Source organism: Apteryx mantelli, unplaced genomic scaffold, assembly GCF_036417845.1.
Source record: "Apteryx mantelli isolate bAptMan1 unplaced genomic scaffold, bAptMan1.hap1 HAP1_SCAFFOLD_53, whole genome shotgun sequence".
Lineage (NCBI taxonomy): Eukaryota > Metazoa > Chordata > Aves > Apterygiformes > Apterygidae > Apteryx > Apteryx mantelli.
The window spans coordinates 124,645-148,839 of NW_027118786.1; positions in this window are offsets into that span (position 1 = coordinate 124,645).

Consider the following 24,195-nt stretch of genomic DNA (forward strand, 5'->3'; position numbering starts at 1 on the left):
AGCTGTTGTTAGCGAAAGGACTCATGGTAAGACAGAAAAACCGAGGCAAGGTCTCGAGAGAGACCTTGTCTGGACACCAAGCTTAGTGACCTGATTTCAACTCCTGCCTTTAAACTGCTACGAAGCTCTGTGTCATTGTACTCGAGGAGTTCAGAGTGTGGGTGTGCGTGTGCGTCCTATAAAGGGAAGCAGGTGGGTCTTCTTTTCCTAGAGATGAAGCAGATGACATGGAAATGGAAGCGAAAGGAAGTACCTGTGAATCTGGTCTTGGCGACTGGAGCGCACAGGAGCGAGACCGTCGATCTCATCGAAGAAAATAATCGAAGGCCGCATCTCATAGGCCTGGAAGGGAAGTACAGATGCAGGCATACTGACGTATGTGAAACCGAGCACCACGCAGCGAGAACATGCAGGATAAACATTATGGCTGCAAAGGCACTGGCACTGTGCTGGACCCAACATCTGCAAGATTTCCAGCCCCTCAGGCAAAGCAGCACGGCACGGGAAAAGGAAACACTGATGTTCCCTTTTCAACAGGAGACACTGCCAAACTGCCCAAGAGGCCAAGTCCTCCTGCAAGACGTCCACCCCGGAAAAGTAGAGGTCCAACTCTGACCCAGCCTACTGCGCATTTCCTCCTTACCTGCTGAAATAATGCGCGCAGCTGTCGCTCGGATTCTCCCACCCACTGGCTGAGGCAGTCGGCACCTTTTCTCATGAAGAACGCTATTCTCTTGTCTCCCTGCCTACATTCATTTGCGAGCGCTCGAGCCACCAGTGTCTTTCCAGTGCCTGGTGGGCCATAGAACAGACAGCCTCTGCAACATGAAAAAAAGAGATTTACGTAGCTACAACAAAAACATGGAAAAGTGCCCATGACAGCCCCTGTTGTGAAAGCAAAGCGGCCTTCCCTCCTAACCAAAACACTTCCCGTCTTAGACAGATTTGAGAGCAAAGCCTGTCTTTCTCCCTGCCACAGTTGGAGTCTCTTGGACTGTGCCTCCCAGAATTTGTTGGAAGCACTGGGGAGGAAGCCTTAAGCTGGGAGGCCAAAAAAGGTCTTCTGTGTTTCCACACCCTACTTAGAACATCAGCCAGAAAAGGGAATTCCTGTGAACAAAGCAGCAAAGCATCTGAAGATTTGCACACTTTTAAAGGTATGGAAAGGGAAGGATTTCAAGTCATATTTCAACATCGAGTGAGTCAAGCTTTGTTGGCCAAGAATATATAAAGCTAAGCATTACGTCTTGAGATATTGCCCCTACAAAAAAAAAAAAGAAAAAAAAAAAGGAGAATACTTTTCATGTTGAAAAGCATATTGCAGCAGTTAGCTCTGTAGTTCGAATGCACTGCCCGTTACCTGGGGGGTCGGATTTGGAATCTCTCAAAGAATTCTGGGTAAAGCAGTGGGAACAGGACCATCTCCTTTAAGGCTGAAATGTGGTGAGAGAGACCACCCACACCATCAAAGCATACCTAAAGAGACATGCAACAGAAGACATGTCAGAGGTCAGAGAAAGCTGCCACCTGGAAAAAAAAGGCTTCCTCCAAATTTTTCCTATGCCAGCACAAAGGAAAGGCTCAGGACGATCTTGAAGTTCCCTGAGAGGAAAGTGTAAAGCCCGGGAGCTGTCGGCAGCACAGTAGGGAAGGTTTTCATGACCCCTGGAAAAGTCCCCACTGACACAATGAGTTACCACTGCTTACCGAACTCTGGATTTGCACTGGATCAGCTTCCGGCAGGGTGGTTCCGGTTTTCCTTCCATCCACGTGCTTTCCCTTGAATTCGTCTTTCCCAGAGCTTTGGGGAAGACACCAGATGTGAATGGAGGAGAAAGGGAAAGGGGCTTTCTAACTGAACATGCAGTTAGCGGGATTGCTGTGGTTTTCATGTTGGCAAGCAAGTGCAGAAGCGCTTATACACTGGCATAAACTTCCCAAACCATGAAATATTCCCTAGACTTGATTGGCGTTCACTATGCAAGCGTGAAGAAAGGCAGGTGGGCATTTTTATACTGCACGATGAAATCGTCTAATGACAATTTGTGGAAGGGGATTCTGGCTTCAAGTGCAGAACAGAAGAATTGCAGATCCCCAATCTCAGCCAGGACAATCCGCAATCATCTCATCGCTGACCCCCAAATCCTGCCTTTTTAAAAGCCGTGGGCTAATGAAAGTTATCTTCTCTCCCAAAGGAAAAGCCTTGCTTCCTCTAGACCCTCCAGCTGTCCCAGCTACAATGCTGCTCTTTTCCCATCACGGCCATCAATCGGAAAATCTTTTCAAGCATTACTGAGTGATGGGAGTGGCAGCACTCTGGATCCCTGAGAACTATCACTATCCGTACACCAACCTGTTTGTTCTTCTGCAGCATGGGCTTTGCGACGGAGCAGCCCTTTGCCTGTCAGGAGAAGATGGCCCTGAAGAAATGAAAAGCAGCAGTGAGCATGCACACTGGCCAAGAACTGCACTGTGCGCAGGATACAGGCATCTCGATCCCAAAGGGAGAGTTTTATCTGCAGAATGAAGGCAAGGAATTTAAATGAAAGGTGGGGGGGGGGGAGGTATATGTCTTTTCATTTAGCAGCCTCTAGCCCACTATCCACAAGAAATCAGCTCTTCCGAGGAACTGTGCATAGAACCTACTTTCCAGTGGATCCTGGAAGTACATGATGGTCTTCCTGGGTCGAAGGTTATACTCCTTGCAGGGATCTTTGCCATCTTCCCCTTCTCGGCCTTCACCTTCTTGTGTTGCCCCTATGATTATAGAACCTAGAGAGAACTTCTTATTGGTCTGTGCACGTATAGCTTTTCATTCAACAACGTGTATGCCACTTCTGCACAAGAAATTAGCCCTTCAGAGAGGCTCTGCATATAGCCTACCTTCCAGTGGGACTTGAGTGTCTTCAGCAGTTTGCCTAAGGTTAGATGGCTTTGGAGTATCTTCGGCGTCATCCTCTTCCTGCTCTTCATCGTCCTCTGAGGACCCTGTCATTACAGTACCAAGTCATCATTTCTTGTTTGTCTCTGCGCATGCACATTTTCATTCAAGAACTTATAGCTCCCACCCTTAAGCACAAGGAATCAGCCCTTCTGACAAACTGTGTGCGTAACCCACATTCCAAAGGCTCTTGATACTGGACAACAGTATTCCTGCGCCGAAGGTTATACTCCTTGCGAGCATCTTGGCCATCTTCCCCTTCTTGGTGTCCACCGGCCTTTGATGGCCCTACAATTACAGAACCTAGACATAGTTTCTGATTGCGCTGTGCGTAGCTACATTTTCATTTAACATCTTCTATCCCCCTTATACAGGAGAGATTAGCCCTTCCGAGAAGCTGTGCCTATAACCTACTTTCCAGTGGAGCTTGATAGCATACAACAGGCTTCCTTTCTCTCACGCTATAGCGTGCCTATAGGGAGCAAAGATACAGGTTCTTTTAGACTGTGGTACACTTTGGAGGAAGTTCTTCTCAGCTTAGCGAAAAGTGCACTGGCATCACTGTGCTGTGTGAAATCCATTACTTACCGAAAAGGAGTAAGGTAAAGTCATTTTGACTTCTGCAAGGACTCGCTCAGTCTGCCTGAGGTCCATTCTTCCTCAGAACCTGAACTCAAAGAGCATATGAACCACAAATGAACTTTTGTAAGCACGGAAGTAAAGCTCTTTACTTTTGCAGAAGTTTCTCAGGCAAAGAAAATTGCTGAAGAGGACAAGGTAAATCTCTTGTGAGTGAAGCAAGCGTTTGGTTCACAAGAGAATATGTAAATTACTGAGCCGACAGACATGAGGGGCAGAAGTTGGAAGGTCTAGTTGGAAAGATGATCCAAAACCGAAAACAGCAGCAACAGGGAAATACACAGGAGCTGTCTGCAAATTCTTCAGACATGAAGCACCTGTACAAGTCCTCCTCTCATGCACCTTCCCAGTGCTCAAAGACTCCAGTAGCCATGACTGTCCACCTCCAAAACACTCCTGTCAAACCAGGTTGGCTCCGCAGTGCCAAGGACCACAGGTGTGACAGCGGCAAAGGAGGAAAGAGTTATTGGAGCGAGGACCAAAGGTCCTATGGCCGCAGCTGACAAGGGACTAGTAACACGGGGGTGGACGCGCTGCCGGGGAGCAAAGATTCTAAACGTGCAAGTTCTGCAGCCCTGACAGCGCCATATTATGGAGGGCTCCCGCAGGCAGCAATTCCCAGCAGCACTGAGGACTTCCCTAGGGGCACAGAGGGAATTCCCAGCCTACCGACTTAGTCCAAAGAGCTCTTGTGGCCAGGGAGAAACGCTCCTCTCCAACAACCTCCTGGGAAGGTCACCAAACAGCGTCTCGCGCTGTCCCACCGCCTCCTCTCGCCTTCTCCTGCTCGCTGCACAGCAGCTGCTCCAGAGCAGAGCAGGGCAGGGCAGAGTCGTGGCGAGAGCAGCCCCAAGCACCTGGGCTCAGCTCAGGCTCCCAGGGCCATATGGGGAGGGTGCAGCTGTTGCTGCGATGCACTGCGTGATGCCCCAGGCCATGTCACAGAGGGGCTGCAGGGTCCCCTTGACCCCCCAGGTGCTGCCAAGGTGGGCCCTGCAAGGGCAAGGGGAGCCGCCTGGGGCACTTTAGGGAGCTGCCCGCACCTCACTGCCCACTCCCCAAGGACAAGAGGGGGCACGGGGAGCCACAGGAGGGGTCCCCCAGGCTGGGGCTCACCTCAGGCATGCCACTCCCGCAGTGTCCCCAGATCAGGGTTGCAGGGCTACAACTGCTGGCAGGGAGAGGCTCTGCTCAGGAAGGAAGGCCTAAATGAGCAAGTGAATGAATAAAGAGGAAGACTGTAACTGCACTCTCTCAGCCTCTGGGGAGGAAGGGCCAACTCCTAGCTGTTGCTTCCCTAGGCCACAGGCATGGAGATGGCATGGCCTAGCGAAGGAGCAGAGGGGTTTGCTCTCTCACCCTGAAAACTGTGTTAAGGCAAATCCACCATGAATGCCTCCAAATGGTGTCAAAGCCTGGGGGGGGGGGGGGGAAAGGCTTATCAGAAAGGTCATTTCTTTCCCTCGGCACTAAATTCTCTCTGCGTTAGAGACGACGTCTGGGAATCCTGGTCTTGGGGTGGGTTCTAATTGGGGGGGTTTTGAAGATGTGATCCTAACAGGGCAAAACAAAAAGAAGGGTGGCGCCAGGTGGAGATTATCACTGGAGCCCCAAAAGCCCATTTCCATTCTAAAGTCACTCGTTTTGCAGAAGAAAAATGTGATCCTCTGATGGAGCCTGCAACACTCGCAGTGCCATCACACCGCTTGGGTTCCCAGTGGAGGAGACTGAGAGCAGCTTCCCATCTACAGCGTGACAGCGCAGTATCACACACCCCAACGAGGCACGGGAATAATGCCTGCACGCAGTACATTCTGGTGACCCTCTCTGGTTACTTCTCAGTCTGCCCTGAGGGTGGTCTGAGGAGCGGCCGGCCCTCTGGCCTCTTCGGAAGGAAACGATGCCTGAGGTCTTTGCTTTCTCACCTGCTTGGTAAGCACTGCAGGCTGAGAGACCCCTTGCAGAAGCAGAACAGATAGCTGAGATGGCTGCATGGAAAGCAGAGTGGCTTTACACCGAGTGCCCGAAAGGCATCCCTGCACATTATTTTCCGCCCTGCAAATCTGAGGGAGCCTCAAAGGAAGCAACGGAGTGAGCGAGACAGTGGGAGCAGAGCTGAGTTCCTACTGACCCCCGCGCCCCAACTCTGCAGCTGCAGAGGTCTGTGGAAGGGGCACGGTGCCTTCGGCAGCAGCACTGCCTGCAGAAGAGAGAAGCTGTAGAGGGGAAGTGAGTGTGAGTGGGGGAAAGGGAGGGGATGCGAGCGCGCCGGGAGGTGAATGGAGGGGACGGGAGCACCGAGGGAAGGGGATGGAGGGGCTGAGGGTGCGCGTGGCGAGCAACGGAGGGGATCAGAGGAAGCCTTGGGGGAAATGGAAGGGAGGAGAGTGCTGCGGGCGGGGAAAGCAGGGGGCTCAGGTGCTCATGGAGGGAAAGGGAAGGAACCTGAGGATGCAGGGAGAGGACTGGAGGAGACTTTAGCAGGTGTGAGGGGACCAGAGCATCAGAGCATGCATGGAGAAGGGATCTAAGGTCGCACAAAGGAGCCTGGAGCGTGCCAAGGAGGCAATCGAGGAGGTTGCAAGGCACACGACTGCACGCCCCCGGAAAGCAGACAGCGACGCACTGGCTGCACAGAGCCCATGGCTTTAAGCTGGCAGGAAGGCAGCGCCCTCAGGCTGCCAGCACCTCGGCTCCGCCACACCAGGGCCGGGCTGGCGGCAGCCACCCTCCCAGCATGCCCTGGGGCATCCCCACGGCCTGCTGGGAGCAGGGCTGCTATGGGGCACCACGGCTCCGCCCGGGGAGACGCGGCCCCTGCCCCCGTGGAGCCCCGGGGCCAGCTCTTTCCCCTGCCCCACAGCCCCAGCCCAGACCTCCTGCCCCACGGCCCCAGCTCGAACCTCCACAGCAGGGGCCCACAGGGGCAGTGACTGTGGCAGATTTCGAGCACCGGGCGCTCTGGCCTCCGTTGCCGAGACTCTGCCGGGGGATTGCCAGCACGGCCCCCAAGAAAGCAGCGTCCACGTCAGCCCCTGCTGTTCCTCTTTGCAGAGGAGGCAGCACCTTCTGCCTGAAGCACTGGCTGGGGCCCCGGGAGCTGCAGATGCTCTGCGGTGCGAAGGAGGTGCCTGGGCAGGAAGAAGCTGGCGGAGGGGGAATTGTGCCCCAGAAGCAGGAATTCCCTCATCCTCCTCTGGCCCTCCGGCACGTGCGTTGACACTTGCTGGTGAGTCGTGGGGACGTGTCACGTGGCAGGGCTGGACGCCATGGCACAGTGCTCAGGCTTCATGCTTGTCGGGAACGGCAGGCTCCAGCCCGGGGGTGGGAAGTGGAAGGAGAGGCACCCCTCGGTTTTCAGGCATGCCCACATTGCCTGCTGCATTGCCACCGTGGCCCCTGTGAAAAGCCTGTGCAGAGAGTGTGCAGCGTGACATGAGCAAGGGCAGGTTTGCAGGGGGGAGTGGGGCTGAGAGGTGAGCATGCAGACAGCTGGGACCAGATGGCGCCAGTGTGCAGGGGTGCACTTCTGTGTCCTTCAGCCCCCGGTCAAAGTGATGACTTGTGCTCTCCAAAACCAGCAGACTGGCTTTCACCTGGCAGCCTTTACACCCGTTTGAGCACCAGCCAGCACTGTTCCTCTTAGCAGTTCATTGCTCCTGAATAGCAGGCAAGGAGTGTCGTGGGCAAAGGGGGCCGCCCATATGAAATCTGGAGAGCCGCAGTGTTCACAGCAGAGCTTGTCCGTTCATGGGTATCCCCAGAGCTCTGGAGATGCAGGAGCCAAAGGCAGTCCTGGGAGGATGCCTTTTGGCTTAACGAAGCTTTGTGTCAGGCAGCCCCTGCCTCGTTTCATCCTAGCTTTGGATCTCAAAGCAAATAGAAAGCTCGGAAGGAGAGGAGAAGTCTTTTTATGCATGCCATACTGCTGTTGAGATTTGTTTAGGCCTCTTCTTTGCACTGTGCATGCTACTGCATTGTGTAACCCTGCAGACTGGTGCTTCCACCGAGGGTCGTCGGCCTTATAGCTGAGGAGCCGTCACCGTGGGGTTTATGTAGGCAGCAGAGGGGCAAGTGTTTGTCTGGAGAAGGGCTTTGTTCAGCCCTCTCATGCCACACCAGGACTATGTTCCTGGAGTAATGCGATCAAAGCAATCTGATTTTGACTAATAGTGGGATTAATGAGCTTTGTCAGGTCTTGAGCTGTCCAACTAAGGATGCTCGTTATGACCCCAGGCCAATTACAGACTTAGCTGCTGCCTTCAGCCATGGGGCTGAGAACGAGCCTTTTTTCTTTCACGGCCATTTGTGTTTCAGGCATAGAGACAAGATGCTCTGAGGTAGTTCTGTTGCAAGGGAATAATCCCTCACTGCAGCTCACATTGCAGGTGGGCTCCATCCTCCCTGCTAGGCTTCCTCAGAATGTTCTTTATTCTAAAATTAAATTAAAAATTGGGTTTCTAAGTAATGGCAGCAAAATTGCCAAAACCCCAACAGAGCAGAACCCTGGAAAATTTCAGTGGAGCATAAATGGAGATGGTCACTGAAGGAGTGGGGCAGGGAAGGAAGAACAGCCCCCTCCCCAAAGTGGCACTTGTGTCCTTGTTTTTTGCTGTATCCTTAGCAGCGGGTAGTAAATTCCAGCTCTTCAGGGCTGTCCCTGCACAACTCTGTGGCCTCCTTTGCAAGGCCATGGCTGAAGAAGGTAGAGTCCAGGGGGTGGGGGAACCTGGATGTGTTGGTGGCCGGACAGGCTACAGCCAACACCGAGGGGGTCTGTGAAGTAAGTGCCAAGGTCTGGCTGAGCTCCTGGAGCAAGGGACTCAGCTGAGGAAGACTCCAGGGGCTGTTTGGGGAAAGAATGGTCCCGCTGTGGTGGCCTGGTTAGGTTGTGCGTGAGGACGCTGACTCTGGATGGAGGGAAGGCAGAGGAAGGGAGGAGAGGACTAAAAGGAGACATGGCTCAGCGTAGCAGGAGGAGAAGAAATGAGTAATTGGAGCAAGTGACAGAAGCGAGCGTGAGAAGCGCAGTTCAGGGCACTACCTAGATAAGCTCAAGCAGCTGGAAGTCCAGACTGGCACTCAACCTAGCCTCCACAGGTAACGACACAGACTGTGAATGCTCGTAATGGCAGAACTGAGCTGAGGCCAGGGTTTACCTTGTTTCAAGCAATGACAGGCTGTGAGGCGATCAGAAATTGCAAAAAAGTCATTTGCGCATCCTCTGCAGACATGTCCCTCGTTTGTAGCTGGCTAACTCTGCTCCTAAATTCACTGTTTCCACCATTCTTTTATTTCTCCCTGAAGTCCAGCTGAGCCCCTTCAGTTTTGGGCCATAGCCACCTGCTGCTATTTCAGTCTGCCCTCACCCCCATGCATATCTGAAGACCTCTTTCCCAAAAGCTGTTCCTGTGAGGTAATTACATACTCAGTTATTTCCAGCTGATAAACCTCGTGTGCTTAGAGATGCATGCGATGGACACACATGCGGAATTACCACTACCTTAATAGCCCCAGTATTCCTCCACGCATCCCACAGTGCCTCCATCTTCCCACAGGTCCCCTTCCCGCTTCCAGCACAACATCTCCCAAGGAAAAATCAATCAATCAATCAATCAATCAATCATCTCTGTAAGTGCTCCTATTCTCATGTTTTTAGCACTTCCTTTTAAACCAACTGCCCAGCTAGTCAGCTCGTATAGTTTGACTTTGATCCGTTGTTACATTTGAGATGGAGAAGCACTTCCAGTTTCCAAAGCATTTTTCATACCTACTTTCTTGTCTGGTTTCATTTAATTCAAAACACACTCTGTTATTACATACTATATGACTGTATTGCAATGTCTATGATATACATTCTGAAATATCTAATCATTTCTTTATTGAAATTAAATGATTCAAAATGATCAAAGTGAAGCATTTTGATTTTTCTCAATTGAAATTTAGCATAATTGACCCAGAAGACATTTCAGTGTTTCAACATTGCTCTCTCATGCAAAAGGAAGATTAGAGAAGTAGGAATTCACCATTGAAGAGAAACACTATTTGCCCAAAGATGGGAGATCTTTGGAGAGCAGCCTCCACCAGGAATATCAATGACTCCCCCACTATTTCTGACCTTCCTTCTCTTTCTGCAGGTGTGGGAGTGAGGGCAAATTTAAGATAGCATTTAAAATACCAGCAGGAAATGAGTGGAAATGGAAAATGTCCCACTTCCCTGTAAGATGAGTTTGCAAGAGAGAGATGATGAATTATCTTCTTGAACGGCCTGTCTCCTTCCTTTACTACAAAGGCAGTTTAGACAAGAAGATTAGATTTAGTCACCTAACTTTTAAATAGCTTAACTGCGGGGAGATGAATCCCATCTGCTGTATAGACATGTGGCATGTGCTCAAGATCCATGATGGGTCTGGATCTACTGCACAGCTATGTCCAGGAGATGCATTTCACATTCTCTGAAATATCACACTGAGCTGCACCATGTGCTGTTCTGCCTGTCTTTATGTGCACAGTAAACTATGCACATCCCAAAATCTGGGATGCATGGAGCCTAATCAACATGACATGGAGAAAGCATGTGTGAAATTGCACGTGCATGTGTAAAAAAACAAAAACCAAAAATCCTGCCCTGGAAATCCACCAGCCTTACCCTCCCAAGCCTGCAGTTCTGCGCCATGCCATCACACCGTATTTCCATACCACAGCAATGCAGGAGGCCAGGCTCCATGATTACTCTTTCAAATGCTCATAGGTGTGAAACACTTGGGGAAAACATACAGGAAGACGTCCTTACTGAGCTTTAGCTGTATGCAAGTGACCTACTTAAAGCTAATCAGGCTTCCTCTGTGTTCATCAGAGAGAAAGAAGTTAGCATCTTCACAGAGCGCTTCTTCCTTAGGGTGGGTTGAATCATCTCCAGGAACTGCCTGTCTCTCTCCGTTGAGTACCGAGGGGGTTTAGATGACTAGATTAGATTCAGACAAAGCTTTTACGTGCTTCCTGGTAGATGACATGAGCGTTTTCACCCACAGTCCTCCCTAATTTCTCCCTTTTATCTCTACCGAGAGATCTCAAACCACCCAGGCGCCAGCATGAGGTACTTCAGTAGGATGCCTGAATTTAGGCGAGATGAACTGAATCCTAAGAGTCAGTTAGTCTAACACAAACAGATAATGTAACTCCCTGTATTTCTCTTGTTGGCAGATGTTGAACTTTTGACGTATTTGGTGACATAATTAATACATTCATAATGGATAATTTGCTGAAGGAGCACAGTAACTTAATTACTGCAAGGTGGAAGTTTCACAGTTATTCAATTCACCTCACAGAAGAAAATCCTCTTGTCTTCCCTTTACTCTGCTTCCCAAAATACTTGTGCTGCCTCCCCAGCTATAATACTGGATTGTGTCACTTCCTCCTTTACCTATGGACGTCCCCTTGTATGATTTTTCATAATTAACCTGTGCAGGAGAATTATGACGATTTTCAGAAAAGTTTTTTAAAATGTAGCGCCCTACTATGGCTAAAGAAAAATCCAACAAATAAAATAGCCATCTTCAACTTACCGGAAAACATCAGCACCAGTGTATACACATTTATATACACTCGGGTTTGTGCCTTCGCCATCTGGTGGCAAAGCACGATCATAGCGTGTCCACAGAGCTGAGAAAGTTTTTGGACCCTATCTATTTGTTTGAAAATGGGGATTCTAAATAAGTAAGATGGTTGAGAAAGTTTCCATTTTTCAACGTTTATTGATAATATCATCAGTTATATATATATATACATCATTTGGAGAGCTTCTATTTTGTAAATAGGTGATACTTATTGTTTACTGCTGCTACTTGTTTTAATGTATTATCTTGTATTGTATTGTACTGACCAACATTGCGTTGCATCATATCTGAGTGTTGTGGCACAAAAATATCCGACATGCTCTTTTCAGATAGTTGACTATGCATCTAGTCATAGGCTTGAGCAAAAGGCTGTCCCAGCTTATTCCAGTCATAGGTGGGCACATGGATTTATCTTACCCAAATTTAAACCTCTGCAGCAGATTTGAGTTCATCTGACCTCGTCAATCTAATCTTCCTTTAAAGTTAATAAAGAAAAAAGGGGGGCACTTCTTGAGCACTGTTCATCTTTTCTTAGAAGAGACATCTTCATAGCCCGGGATCCATGAATCTTCTTTGTAAACTCTGAAGAACACGAGATGAAGAGCTTAGGTGAAGGCGATTACTTCTGAGATCATATACCTTATATCATAAACAGCCAAAGCACAGACAGCAAAAACCTCACATCTTGTCCTTCCAGCTGGGGAATCCAAGTCAATGAGTGCAATTATAACTCGGTTATAACTCGGTTTCTCATGTATCCTGAAATATTGGAGCTGAGAAAGATATCTGAGCCATATTACATACTAAGATCAAATTTAAAAAAAATACTTCTCTTTTTCTTTCTTCTAACTCTTACATTGTGTAGGAGGGGATTTACTAGTTGCACTGGATAGTATGAAATTTGCATTTTCCTGGCCTTAGAAATTAGTAGCTGAAAGATCTATTTCCCATCTCTAGTTTCTTTGCTATGAAGGATGGCCATTCATTTTCTTACACCCACTGCTTAATCCTGCCTGCTACAACACTGGATTTCAACACAGGTGGAGTTGCTTGCTTTCTCAACTGGGAAGTAACATCTGGGTTCACTTTGGAAGTTCTTGTATGATCCAAGCATAAGTTGCTATGTAATTGCTTGCAAGCTTTTTTTTTTTTTTTTTTCCCCCCCAATAAGGACTGGATTATTTACCAGATTTGCTTATAGACCCTTGATCTCCAGATGTCTATACACACATATAGAAGCTCCATCGTTAACCAGATAGATAAAAGCCTGTTCTCCTTATTTTTCAGAGTGCTGGGTATTAGCAAGAGTGGAATAAATCCAAATCTTCTCAACATTTTGGAAAGAGACCATCTCTGTTATACAAAACAGAAATAACAGAGATAAAGTCTGTTTCTATTTAAAAGTAGACTGAAATTTAGCAAAACATCATTTCAGGACAATGTGGAACTAGAATGTTACAGTCTAGGAATCCTAGAATAGCCTCATTTTCACACGTGTTCTTTGTGGCTTGTATGTCCAATTTATTGATAGAATTGATACAGCAGCAGCAGATTGTAGTGATGTATTCTTCTGTGCAAACAAATTGCAGCTACTTACCTTTGGTTTAATGAAGGCATGATAAGTGAAAATGGATATGAATTTAACTCTTTTCATAGTCGTGGAGTTTAAGTGCAGCTGACATCTACTCTGGAATATCATTGTAATCCCATGCAGACAAATGCATTTGAAACCTTATTTTCCCCAAAGATGCTGACCATCCATTTCTGTCTTCCCAGGTAACTCTGTATATCCTGCACACCTTCAAAAGTCAGCTCATGAATTCATACGTCCATGTACCTACTAGTCAGACAGTCAGTTTGTTATGAGAGTGAATGGAGCTTGGTTTGGTGCAGGAATGAGCAGAATTAATCAAAGAGTGTTTTCTATCAGACATTTGTCTAGCAGAATGCTATCAAGTTGACTGGAAACAGTTGGAATCCAACCAGTGGACTTTAATATCCTTTTCTGAATTAAACAAATATTAGTATCACAGTTATAAATATGGCAGTGAAGGAATAGTTGGTTTATTTGTAATAAATCTGGAGTAGCTCTACATGCATATGCCTGCTTATGGAATTCATCTCACCTAGAGATATACCTTTAAGCATGCCTTCGTTTCTGTCTTCCATCTTAGTTTCTTCTCAATAGGGAGGGGGAGAAAAAAAAAAGTAACAGGTATTTTTACAGAATGGTTCATGTGAGTATCTTAGACATCTGCTACACGATGAGATGAGTTATGCCATAGAAGTGCCCATTTTTTCCTTCCTTTTCCCTATTCAGGATGTGTAGAATGATAAGCTCAGGAGGCTGCAGCCAGGGCCTGTCCCTCTGGCCCTGAGCCAGGTGGGCAGAGAAGACCTAGAGATGGTAGCCGAGTTCAGCCAAGAGTCCGGATGACCAGGAGAGTTCATGGTGATGAAGCAGGTATGAGGTCAAGCTGAGAAGTCAGCCTGCAGGTCAGAGTCAGGATCAGGCCTGGTGAGGGTAACCAGGGACAGAGACAGTCCAGTGCCTACTGGGCAGGCCCAAAGTGACAAGATAGGTCCAGGGTCAAGCTGGGAAGTCAGTCCACGGGCAGGGTCCAGAGCAATGGAGTCTGCACGCTGAGCTGAGCTGAGCTGAGCTGAGCTGGAGATCAGTGCTCCTCTAGGGCAGCTCAGAGAGAAACTGAAGGCCCAGGGTTGAGCTTAAATGGGGCTCCTGGGCCCATGGGCAGGAGGTGCAAGTGGATGCCTCAGGCGAGGATGATCAGGCCCATTAAGGCCTATTAGTGCCCTCAGACCCTGGAAACAGTAGTAATTGAAATGCTCACTAGCATATGTAATTTTGATTTAAGAATTCAAAGAACTGGGAAATGTTACTACCTCTTTAAGATCTGTCAGAGACTATTTCTTCTGTTTCCAGTCTCATTTAGCCTACTTGCCACTAACAGCTCTTGAACATTGATACCTATGTATTTCCCATTATTAGACTGTGACTTGGTGGCATTCATAGTGCTCCAGCTTCACACTGGAACAATCTAGGTAGATAATGTATGTTACAGCTGGTTTGGGATAACACAGACAAGTGATTACATTTCAGAATGGCACGTTGGATGAAATCAGTATTGTCCTCGTTGACCAAAGGAAGTAAGCTGTTCACCGCTAGCGGGAGCATATGATCATGATCGGTTTTTGCCAGTTGTTCTCCGGAGCGTATCAAGACAAGATTGCTTACCTAATGTGAACAAATATCTGAGCAAAACGGCAGGAGAAAATTACACCACAGTAGCTGAGTTCCTCCTCCTAGATCTAATCAACAAGGCAGAAGCACAGCCCACTCTCGTTGTAATGCTTTTAGTTATTTACCTGATGACTGTAGTTGGAAGTCTGGGCTTGACCGCATTAATAAGGATTGTCTCCCCAAACCACCCTCCCAAATAGCTTTTCCTTAGCCATTTGGCAGTCTTAGAGCTCTGCTGCTCAGGCATCACCCCCAGGACGGTGGCCAGTCTCTTAGCAGAGAGCAAAGCTGTCTCGTTTGGTGGCTGTGCTGCCCAGATGTACTGTTTCTCTACATTTTGCACCAACGAATGTTTCATTCTGGCTGTGATGGCATATGACCAGCTGCAAACCACTGCTATACAAAGCTGTCATGTCATGAAGCCTCAGCATCCAGCTGTGACTTGGTTCTTACTTTTGTGGGTCTCTAATCTCAATGATACACAGCAGCTGTGCCTTTGGGGTGTCCTTCTGCCATTCCAGCATCACCAGTCACTTCTGTGGTGTGGTACCCCTGATCTGTGGTATCTCCTGCTCTGACATCGGGGTTAACAAGATCATCCTCGCAGCATTTTGCATCTTAGGTGACATCTTCGTCATGCTGCAGGTACGCATTTTGCTACATCTACATCATCTCTGCCATCCTGAGGTGTCACTCCAGCGAGGGAAGGCACAAAGCCTTCTCCACCTGTGCATCCTGTGCACTTGATAGTTTTTGCCATATTCTTTGGCACTCCAGCTACACACCCCACAGCTCTGGCTCCTTGCCTGACCAAGACCAGGTGATATCTGTGTTTTATACAATGGTAAGCCCCGCAGTCTACAGCTTGAGGACCAAGGAGGTCCTCAAAATGAGGCACTGAACAGAGTGTTACATGGAGAAAATTGTTTGTCAGTCAATAAAACCTCCAAAGGAGTTGGAACAGGTGCTTAAAAAATTAAAATGATGAGTACAGCTGTTCATGGATGAATTTATTCTGAAATAATTGCTCGTTATGCAACAGAAGTAGGAGAAAAGTGAATGCAGAAGTGAAGAAAGAAATAACTGTAATATTAAAATCTTTTCTGTAATAGCAAGAGCTACAGCTTTACTGTGAGAAAGTACAATTGTGACACTTTTGAAGGCAATTAGTTTCACCTAAGTTTTTACTTTCAAGTTTGATGCCTTGAAGATATCCCAGCTTTGTTTTCAACTGTTGCTAACTAGTACCAGTTCAGCAGTATCGCTTCCATGTTCTGTTTCCATTCCCTTACCTCATACATCCTTGTAGTCTTTTTTTTCCTGACTCCCAGTCTGAAGGTGATCATTAACCTTTTAGCAAAAGTGGGTCACATTCATCAGGCACCTTAAACTGTTTACAGTATTAGTGATGTGGGCGACTCGAGTCTTCCATGCAAGAACAAAGTTACCACACAGCAGGTGGTCCTGAGGGACAGCCTACCCTCTTTTGTTGTGGGTGAATATCCTTGAACCAATTCACATTCATCGCAGGCTAAAAATGTGCACACAGAAGAATTTTTTACAAATGCTGAGGCTGGGATTCATCTTACCTAAGTTTAGACTTCTGTTAATGAGCTGCCAAAGCATAAACCAAACTTGTAGGCTCTTTCTATAGTTCATGAAGTCAAATAAAAGTCTGTTTGCCTTCATAGTTTTGGAAGAGAGATTGATCACACCTGTCTCTGTCTCCCTTGAAAGGTCTATATTTATATCTATGAATTACAGGAAGAGTGTAGAGCGACCGGCTCAGGTTTATGGAATTATTTCAAGTCCACGTTAATGCAGCTTAATGCTGCCCTGAGTTCTGGTTTTGGATCACATTCCATCTGACTCAGGGAGCTGGCTCGTAGAGAACAAAAAGCCACTGGCTTCAGTAGAGAAAGACTTCAGTCACATGGCCATGGAAGTAGCACAGAGAAGGAAACGGAACCTGCTATAACACTGCCTCAATACACAGAGTTATTAGACAAATGGGTGTAAGACCATTTTTCCCTATCCTTCGGAAGGACTGCAAGTAAAGGTCCCATAAAAAGCTACACTCCCTCTCACTGGGGGTCATCACTCAGAGCAACCCATTCTGCCCATTCTGAACCACTTAGAGCCCTTAATGTGTAAATGTAGTGTCTGAGGAAGAAATATGTTCCACTCTTCCATATCCATAGATTTATCATTAAGACTGACAGGTGTTATTAAACAATAACCAGTCAGTTCCCAGAGCAACTCTGGCAGCATCTAGAAGTACAAATTTTCTGCAAGCAAACATTTTCATGCTTCCTAGAATACCATGGAGGTTTCAGATATTCCTGACTAAACTGTGAGAGAGGACTACAGCAAAGAAAGATAGATAACCCAGACAAGCAATACCTGTTGATCCACTTTTAACCCAGCTATCTCCTGAACACCATGGCTTTCACGTAGTCTAGACGAGAACTCCGGAAGCCATTACATTGCCAGTCTAATCCAGTCTGGAAGAGGACTTAGTCCAATGCAGATACATTGCAGACCTCATGGTGCAGCCCAAAGAGACGAGCTTCCCTCACTCGTCATCTTACACATGGCACTGCACATTCATTGTCCCAGGAGTCGCCCCCACTCCACAACACGAGCAGCCACTGTAAGCACAGTCTAACCGGGGCTGCGTTACCTGGGACATTTCTGCCTGCCTAAGCCCCACTGATGACTTTCCCTGCTAGGGACAGTCAGAGCAGATCACTCTTCAGCTGAGTAACCCAATTCAGCTCTCTGCTCTGAAGGCCAACAGTTTGTCGAACAACCTCTAAGCCCTCGAAGTAGCACAAGAAAGCTAGCTTTCCTGGCAGGTAGAGATGTCCTTAAACTCACGCCAGAATCAGGGGAAGGGTCTTTGTTCATATGTCTCAAAGGCTCCTCAGCTTCCCAGAACAGCTTTCTTCATCATCTTATCGTAAAGTAATTTCAATAAGTGTCCAGTGATATTGCAAGAACAGAGAGAGGTTAATGGCAAACTGTTTACTAAAGCATGATATCTATGTCAACATCTTCCAATAGACCATTATTTTTCTTTTCTTCAAAAGAGTTAATTATTCAAGGATCTTAGAAGAAAAATATATGTGGGATTAGGTGCAAGTGCAAAGGCAGTGTTAAGGCAGAGGCACCAGAACTCTAAGCAAATCACCAGCAATTACCTACTTGAAGAATTTTCTATCTGCATTTGAAGAAAAATCTACCCCGATGGATGGACACATAATCTGAGCCTGGATGGTCCACAGATGAACAGGTTATCACAGCAAAATATATGCTCCACCGGTGAGCAGGCTGCCTGAAACTAGATGGTCCATGAGACAAAGAGGTTATCTAACAAAAGGACACGAGTCCAAGGGTGGATGTGTTATTAGAGACAACAGGAGTCTTCTGTGGAAAAAACAGCTAACTGTGTATCAGGACTGTGCATTTTAATGAGAGGAAGAATTATCAAGTTTGGTCATAATTAATAACAGAGGTGGATTCACATCCAGATGGCATACTTAAACTCCACGGAGTTGCACTGCAGTTCTTCAGAGTCAGATAAGCAGAACTGATTGCTCTGATATCTTACACTGTACTGCTATTTACATGAATATGGTCTTATTATTATTAAAAGAATTTATATTCAAGTTTGCAGTCTAAAGCTTTGTTAAGCTTTGTTTGTGAGTTGATAGGGACAGACAGGTTCACTGAATTTGCTAGGATACAGTATCTACAGTATCTTCTCTTGCCTTTCTGGATGAAACAGGTCAGTAAGAGAATAGTTTTGTACACATGCAATACCTTGAAGCCTATGCTAGAAACAGACCTCAGCAAGAATTGAAACCTCCATTCAGTCACCCACATGATAAGAACTCCGCTTTGAGAGCGTCAGCCAGGTTACTGGTAACCTCCAATAGATGAACAATAATTTTTCATGTGAGGTGAAGCTGGTAGAACCTTTACAGGGATGACTGATTCCCTTTTTGTTCAGGATTCCTTCCCTTTTAGCATGAGATTTTTCACCCTCTAAATGGAAAGTATTTCATTTGGTGACTCTTCCCAATTTATTCCTGAGCAGAAAATGGCCACTTTTCCTTGACAACAGGGATGCAAGCAAATGAGAAATCCTTTCTCAGCCAAACCTGGAGGATCTTGTGGTATCTCCTCCTCTTTGGGAAGATGCAAAGCTGGGTTTTCCCGCTGCTGTTGCCATTTAGTGCTTGGCACCTTTCATTCAAGAGAGGAAACTCTTACTTTCTTCTGCCAGGATGTGGATTTGTTATTTGTATGTTTACAAGTTGCAGTCCCAAAGGTCAGGCTGGTGGAGGTCCATGTAATTAAGGCAGGTCTTACCAAGTTGGCACAGCTGCAGCCTAACCATTATATTCCTATTTCAGCAAGGCTGAACGGGGGCTGCTTTGTCCCATTAATGGACTTATTGGCCCATACTGGGCTCTAACTACCCTGCTACCAATGCCTGGGGGAGTTAGCTAATAGGCAAAAAATGTATTGGTGATTGCAATACAGAAAGAATGATGTCTGAACTAGTGTCAAGACCATGTATCTTCAGGAACAAGCGGGCCATTGCCCTTGGAGTGGGCCATTTGCATGATACTGTACACCCAACCCTGGCCACGAGTGAGGGGAGAAGAGTGCTCCATAGGTGTCCTCAAGAAAAGCAGACTTTTTTCCTTAAAAAAGGAGAAAGAGGGCACACGAAAACCATTGTAGTGCCAGACTAGGACTTGTGTTTCACAGTGCTGCTGTTGCCTTTTGAATAAATTATTTTATCTTTCTGCGCTTTCTTATCTGACCTGAAAAACAGGAACAGTACTCCCTTGTATCACAAGTCATTTCAATGCGTAATTAAAGAAGTCTAGTCAGAAGCTATGATGAAAATGTGCCGTACTTCCTTGTGGCTACTGAGACAATCCATTGTGTGTTGCCAGTTTCCCATTACTTCTAGGTGTTGAACCAGTTTCCTGTCGGGAGATAATATGAGTGTGCTAGCAATATGCCTGAGAGGAATCACTGTGTGGCCATTGAGTTTATCCTCTCTGGACTAACAGAAAGCCAAGAGGTGAAGGTGGCCCGCTTTTTTTTAAGCACATTAATAGGGAATCTTGGAATGATCATGTAGATGAAGGTTGATCGCCCAGCTTCACACACTGTGTACCTTTCCCTCAGTAACTTGGCTTCCGTGGATTTCTGTTACTCCTCAGCTGTCTCCCAAGGTGGCTGGTGAACTCTTCAGCAGTGAGGAGAGCCACTTCAGTCAGTGCCTGTGTGGCACAGCTATTCACTTTTTTCCTCATGGCTAGCGTTAAATGTCTCCTGCTGGCAGTAATGGCATATGACTACATGTGGCTCTCTGTAACCCTCTCCTTCATGCAACTGTCATGTCCCCAAAAGCCTGTACACAGACGGTAATCATCTCCTATTTCACTGGCTTTGTCCACGCACTTGCGCAAACTATCTCCACCTTCACATTCTCTTTCTGTGACTTTGGTGTTATCAGTCATTATTTCTGTGACATCCCCCTAGGATCCAGCTTTCATGCTCTGACACCTATAGCAAAGAATTGGTACTTCACATTTTTGGTGTGTTTCGTGGCATCTTCACATCTCTGGCAATTCTAATCTCCTCCATCTACCTCATCTCCACCACTCTGAGGATACACTCCTCCAAGGGCAGATGCAAAGCCTTCTCCACCTGTGCTTCCCATCTGAGAGCTCTCTTCTTGTTTTATGGGAGCACCGTTTTTATGTGCGGTAGCCCAATATGCAGCTACTCATTGGACTGAGATAAACGGGCCTCTCTGTTCTCTACAGTGGTGACTCCAGTGCTGAATCTTATCAGCTACAGCCTAAGGAATAAGGAGGTGAAGGATGCTCTGAGGAGAGTTTTAGGTCATATTAGAGAAACTTCAGCAGACTTGTTAGAAAGAGAACTTTGTTTGGGGAAAATTTATCAAAACCTTGGTACAAAGAGTAGGACTTCCAAGGAAGCTTTGATCAGCTTCCAAGGGTGAGATTCAGAAAGGTACTTAATTGTTAGAAGTGATTTTAGGTGGACTTTTAACTGGTTGTATCTGCAACTTCTATCTTGAAAGACTGTGTTCCTCTGCTGCTGAAAGCTGGAGGAATCCTGACTTTTAACTTGCAAGTTCCAAGCACAAACAGGACTCCTGCCTGAGGAGTGCGTGGCACAGAATTGCAGTTCTATGTTCTGTTAGGAACGTTTGCTCATGTAGGAAAACCACCAGTCCGTCAAGATGAGAAAAAGCTTTCAGAGATATTCAAGAGGAGAAAAGAAATGTGATTTGAATTTATGGCCATTTCTGCTACATCTTCAGTATTTGAAAGGAGTAGCCTCTTCCAGTGCAACACACAGAACCTGAAGTTCTGGAAAGGAAATCTTGGAGAAGAGACACCCGTGTTTTTGCCCCCCAAACACTAGGGAAAGTAACTGTCCCTATTCTGTTAAATCTCCCTCTTCTGTCACTCATTACTACCTCCTTTTTCCCCTTCTGCCTGGAAACATGAAAAAACTACAGAAATGCAAAAAAGACTGACTTCTAATTTTGCTACCATTGTGAAGTAACAAGAACTTATTCCTGCTTTTCATCTCCACATATCAGCAATCCACTTGAGGCAACTGAGTGAACTGGTAGTTATTTTAAGGACATTGGACATAATCTGAAAGTTAATCAAGCTGCAGTGTTCTTTCACTTAAAAGAATGACGGAATAAGATGGTGACTTACCAACTACATGTCTGCCATCAATGTGATTTTGAGAATAAACGACCAGTCATTTCTGGGAGATGAGAAAGTTGGGAAAGGCTTTGGAATCCTTTTATCAATTCAACTAAGCTAGCTCTAAGGATAGGTGTTCTATCACTAGTAGATGTTTCATCCCTTCTGGCTGAGTTTACAAATGCTGTCCCTCGGTTGGCAGAAGGAGTTGAAATCTTTATTGAGCTGAAAGTGACAGAATTAATCTCAGACAGGCGAGAGGTTCCTGCCTCTGCATAAGGTTTGCAGTCAAAGGGGGATGGAAAGAGGTCTTGCGGATTCCCTTTGCATTTCACTGCAAGCCTGTTAGGGCTGTTATTTCCCCTGACTTCCTCTCCTTAAAGCTGTGCATAACTATAGCAAAGATTGTGTCCCTGTGGTCATCTATGGCACCCTAAAGAAGGATTTTACAAGTCTCAGGAAAATGTAGCCTTTTGGTCCTGCTAGTTGTCATCTTTCTGTTGCTGCAGAGGCTGAAGCTCATGCGCCAATGTGTAGAGGAATCGAATGTTGTTGTTGTTGTTGACGCCTTCCATAAGCTATGGTCCCACTGTTGCCTGCTAGCATCCAGCAACCGGAAGAGAAATCAGAAAAATCATGGTGTTCTTCCCCAAAACATTAAAAAACAAACAAACAAACAAACAGTTTTTAAATTATAAGCCTTAGCTTGAACTGGCCGTGTGCCCTAACCCCTCAGCAGTTGCAGTATGAAGGGGGTCAGTGGGCCCCATCTGCCTTTCTACCTGCCCCACCTACGGTGAGACAGACCAACCTCTGAAGGCGCCTGTCCCTCTCTGTTGACGATGGTGCTGAGCTAGACAACTGTCCTTCATTGCATGAAGAATTCAGACTGCTACAAATAGGTGGGGATGATCCCACCTTTAGCTGTGTCCACAGACTGTGAATGCTGGGTGAGGGACATGCTGGCCCAGGCCTGAGGGACACTATCCCTCTAAGCCTTGAGAATCAGGATTTATCCCAGTTCCGTCCTGCTGGCTGCCATCCACATAACCCACCATGGTGAGGAGAAGACACTGAGACTTCTGCAGTGTACTGGTGCGTGCCTGTGAAATGGGAACCCACTCTGCCACCCCCTGCATAGAGCAGAGGACATTCAGGGAAGCAGAGCATTTCCGACATTGTCCCAGGGTTTGGTCCATAGATCTGCCGCTCTCCTGTGCAGGGAACACCTTCTTATCTTGAATCTCACTTAAGCCATGTTAAGGTGCAACACAAGTGCAAGCAAGTGTTTATAGGGAACGTGAAGTGAAGGAAGAAAAAAGAAAGTGCTTTAGTTACTTTCAGAGTGCATTACACAGATGTCTTTCTCCCTCACGCAGCTGATTTGCTCTTTTCCTCCTGGCAAGGTAGGAGTCAGGGTCCCGTGGCTCCTCGTGGCTCCTTCGTCCTTGTGGAGAACCTTAGCTGCTAGAACTAACCTCCCTGTGGCAGCTTTGGCTGGCTCTGAGATGATTTAATCTTCCATCTTCACATTTCTTCTCTTCCCTCCTGCAGTAGTAGCTGCTCCAGCTATTCCCTTGGAATACATGTTTCTTCCTTTGGCTGGGCCTGTAAATGTGCCCTGTTGGGCTAGGAGTTATCTTGCGTATAGGAATTATTCCCAAATAACTCTTTTTTTTCACTGACACATAAAATTGTGCCCCCCAATGCTTTCTTTGGTGGTGACAATTTCCTACGGTGAGCAATTTATCTTCCACTTGGATCTTTGATTCTCTATTAGTCTAAACAGTAAAATGCAAAATCTGAGGCAGAGATGAAGGGCAGAGGGGATGGTTAGGAAGGAGGGCATTAGCAATAGGTGAACTACTGCAGAAAGGCAGAGAGTTGCACTGGAATGGAAAGGGGAGAAGCTTCTCCTCATATCATCTGCATCAGCAAATGACTCAGCCAGCATCTAATATCAGCAGTTTACTTGCTAACCCATGGATTCAGCATATGACAATGCAGTGCTCCTAAGAAGGCATTCACTCCAAAGTAAAGGGGAAGGAAGCCTTTGGCACAATTGCTTCCAGCAGCAGGTGACCTTCCAGGTCTTGCAGACACCTTGGGCCATCGTTTCCTAGCTGAGTAGACTGCAGAGTAGATGGAGTTTGTCTGACGGAAAGTTTACACCTGGGAGAGCTCGGACTAACAGGATGCTCTGCCTGGAACACATTTTAGTATTTTTGATAGCATTCATTTATTTATTTGCTGGTGTCTCCACAGTGCTTGGAAGCCCCAGTCCTGGGCCTGTGCTATTCAAAAAGAGAACATAAAGGGAATCCCTGCTAGTCGCAGAGTTTGCAATGCCATTCCAATCAAAACATGAACTTTCAGTGTCTTCCTAATTACTGCAACAGCTAAAACCAAGCTTTTCTTCAAAAGGGAGCTTTCAGTAAATTTTCCAAAATGGAATTATAGTGAGAGAGACTTGATTTTCTCAGCTCCTGAGAAAATATTACCACAGTTCTCCACCTCACCCTTTTCACTCCAGACTTTTCTATTCCACAGTTTTCTCATGGCACTTTTCATCTCCTCATTTCTCAGCATGTAGATGAGTGGGTTCAGCAGGGGTGTGATGACAGTGTAAAACACAGCCACCCTCTTGTCCTCCGAGAGACGGCTGGATGGGCGTATGTAGGTGAATGTGGATGGCCCAAAGAAGAGAATCACCACAGTAATGTGGGACCCACAGGTGGAGAGGGCTTTGTACTGCCCTTCGGACGTTCGCCTTTTCAAGGATAACAAAATGACAATGTAGGACGTGACCAGGATGAAGAAAGAGACCAAACAAATCATTCCACTATTGGCAACGACAATGATGCCCGCAACATAGGTGTTGGTACAGGCCAGTTGTAGTAGGGGGTGGACATCACAACAGTAGTGGTCAATTTTGTTGGGACCACAAAAAGGGAGGCT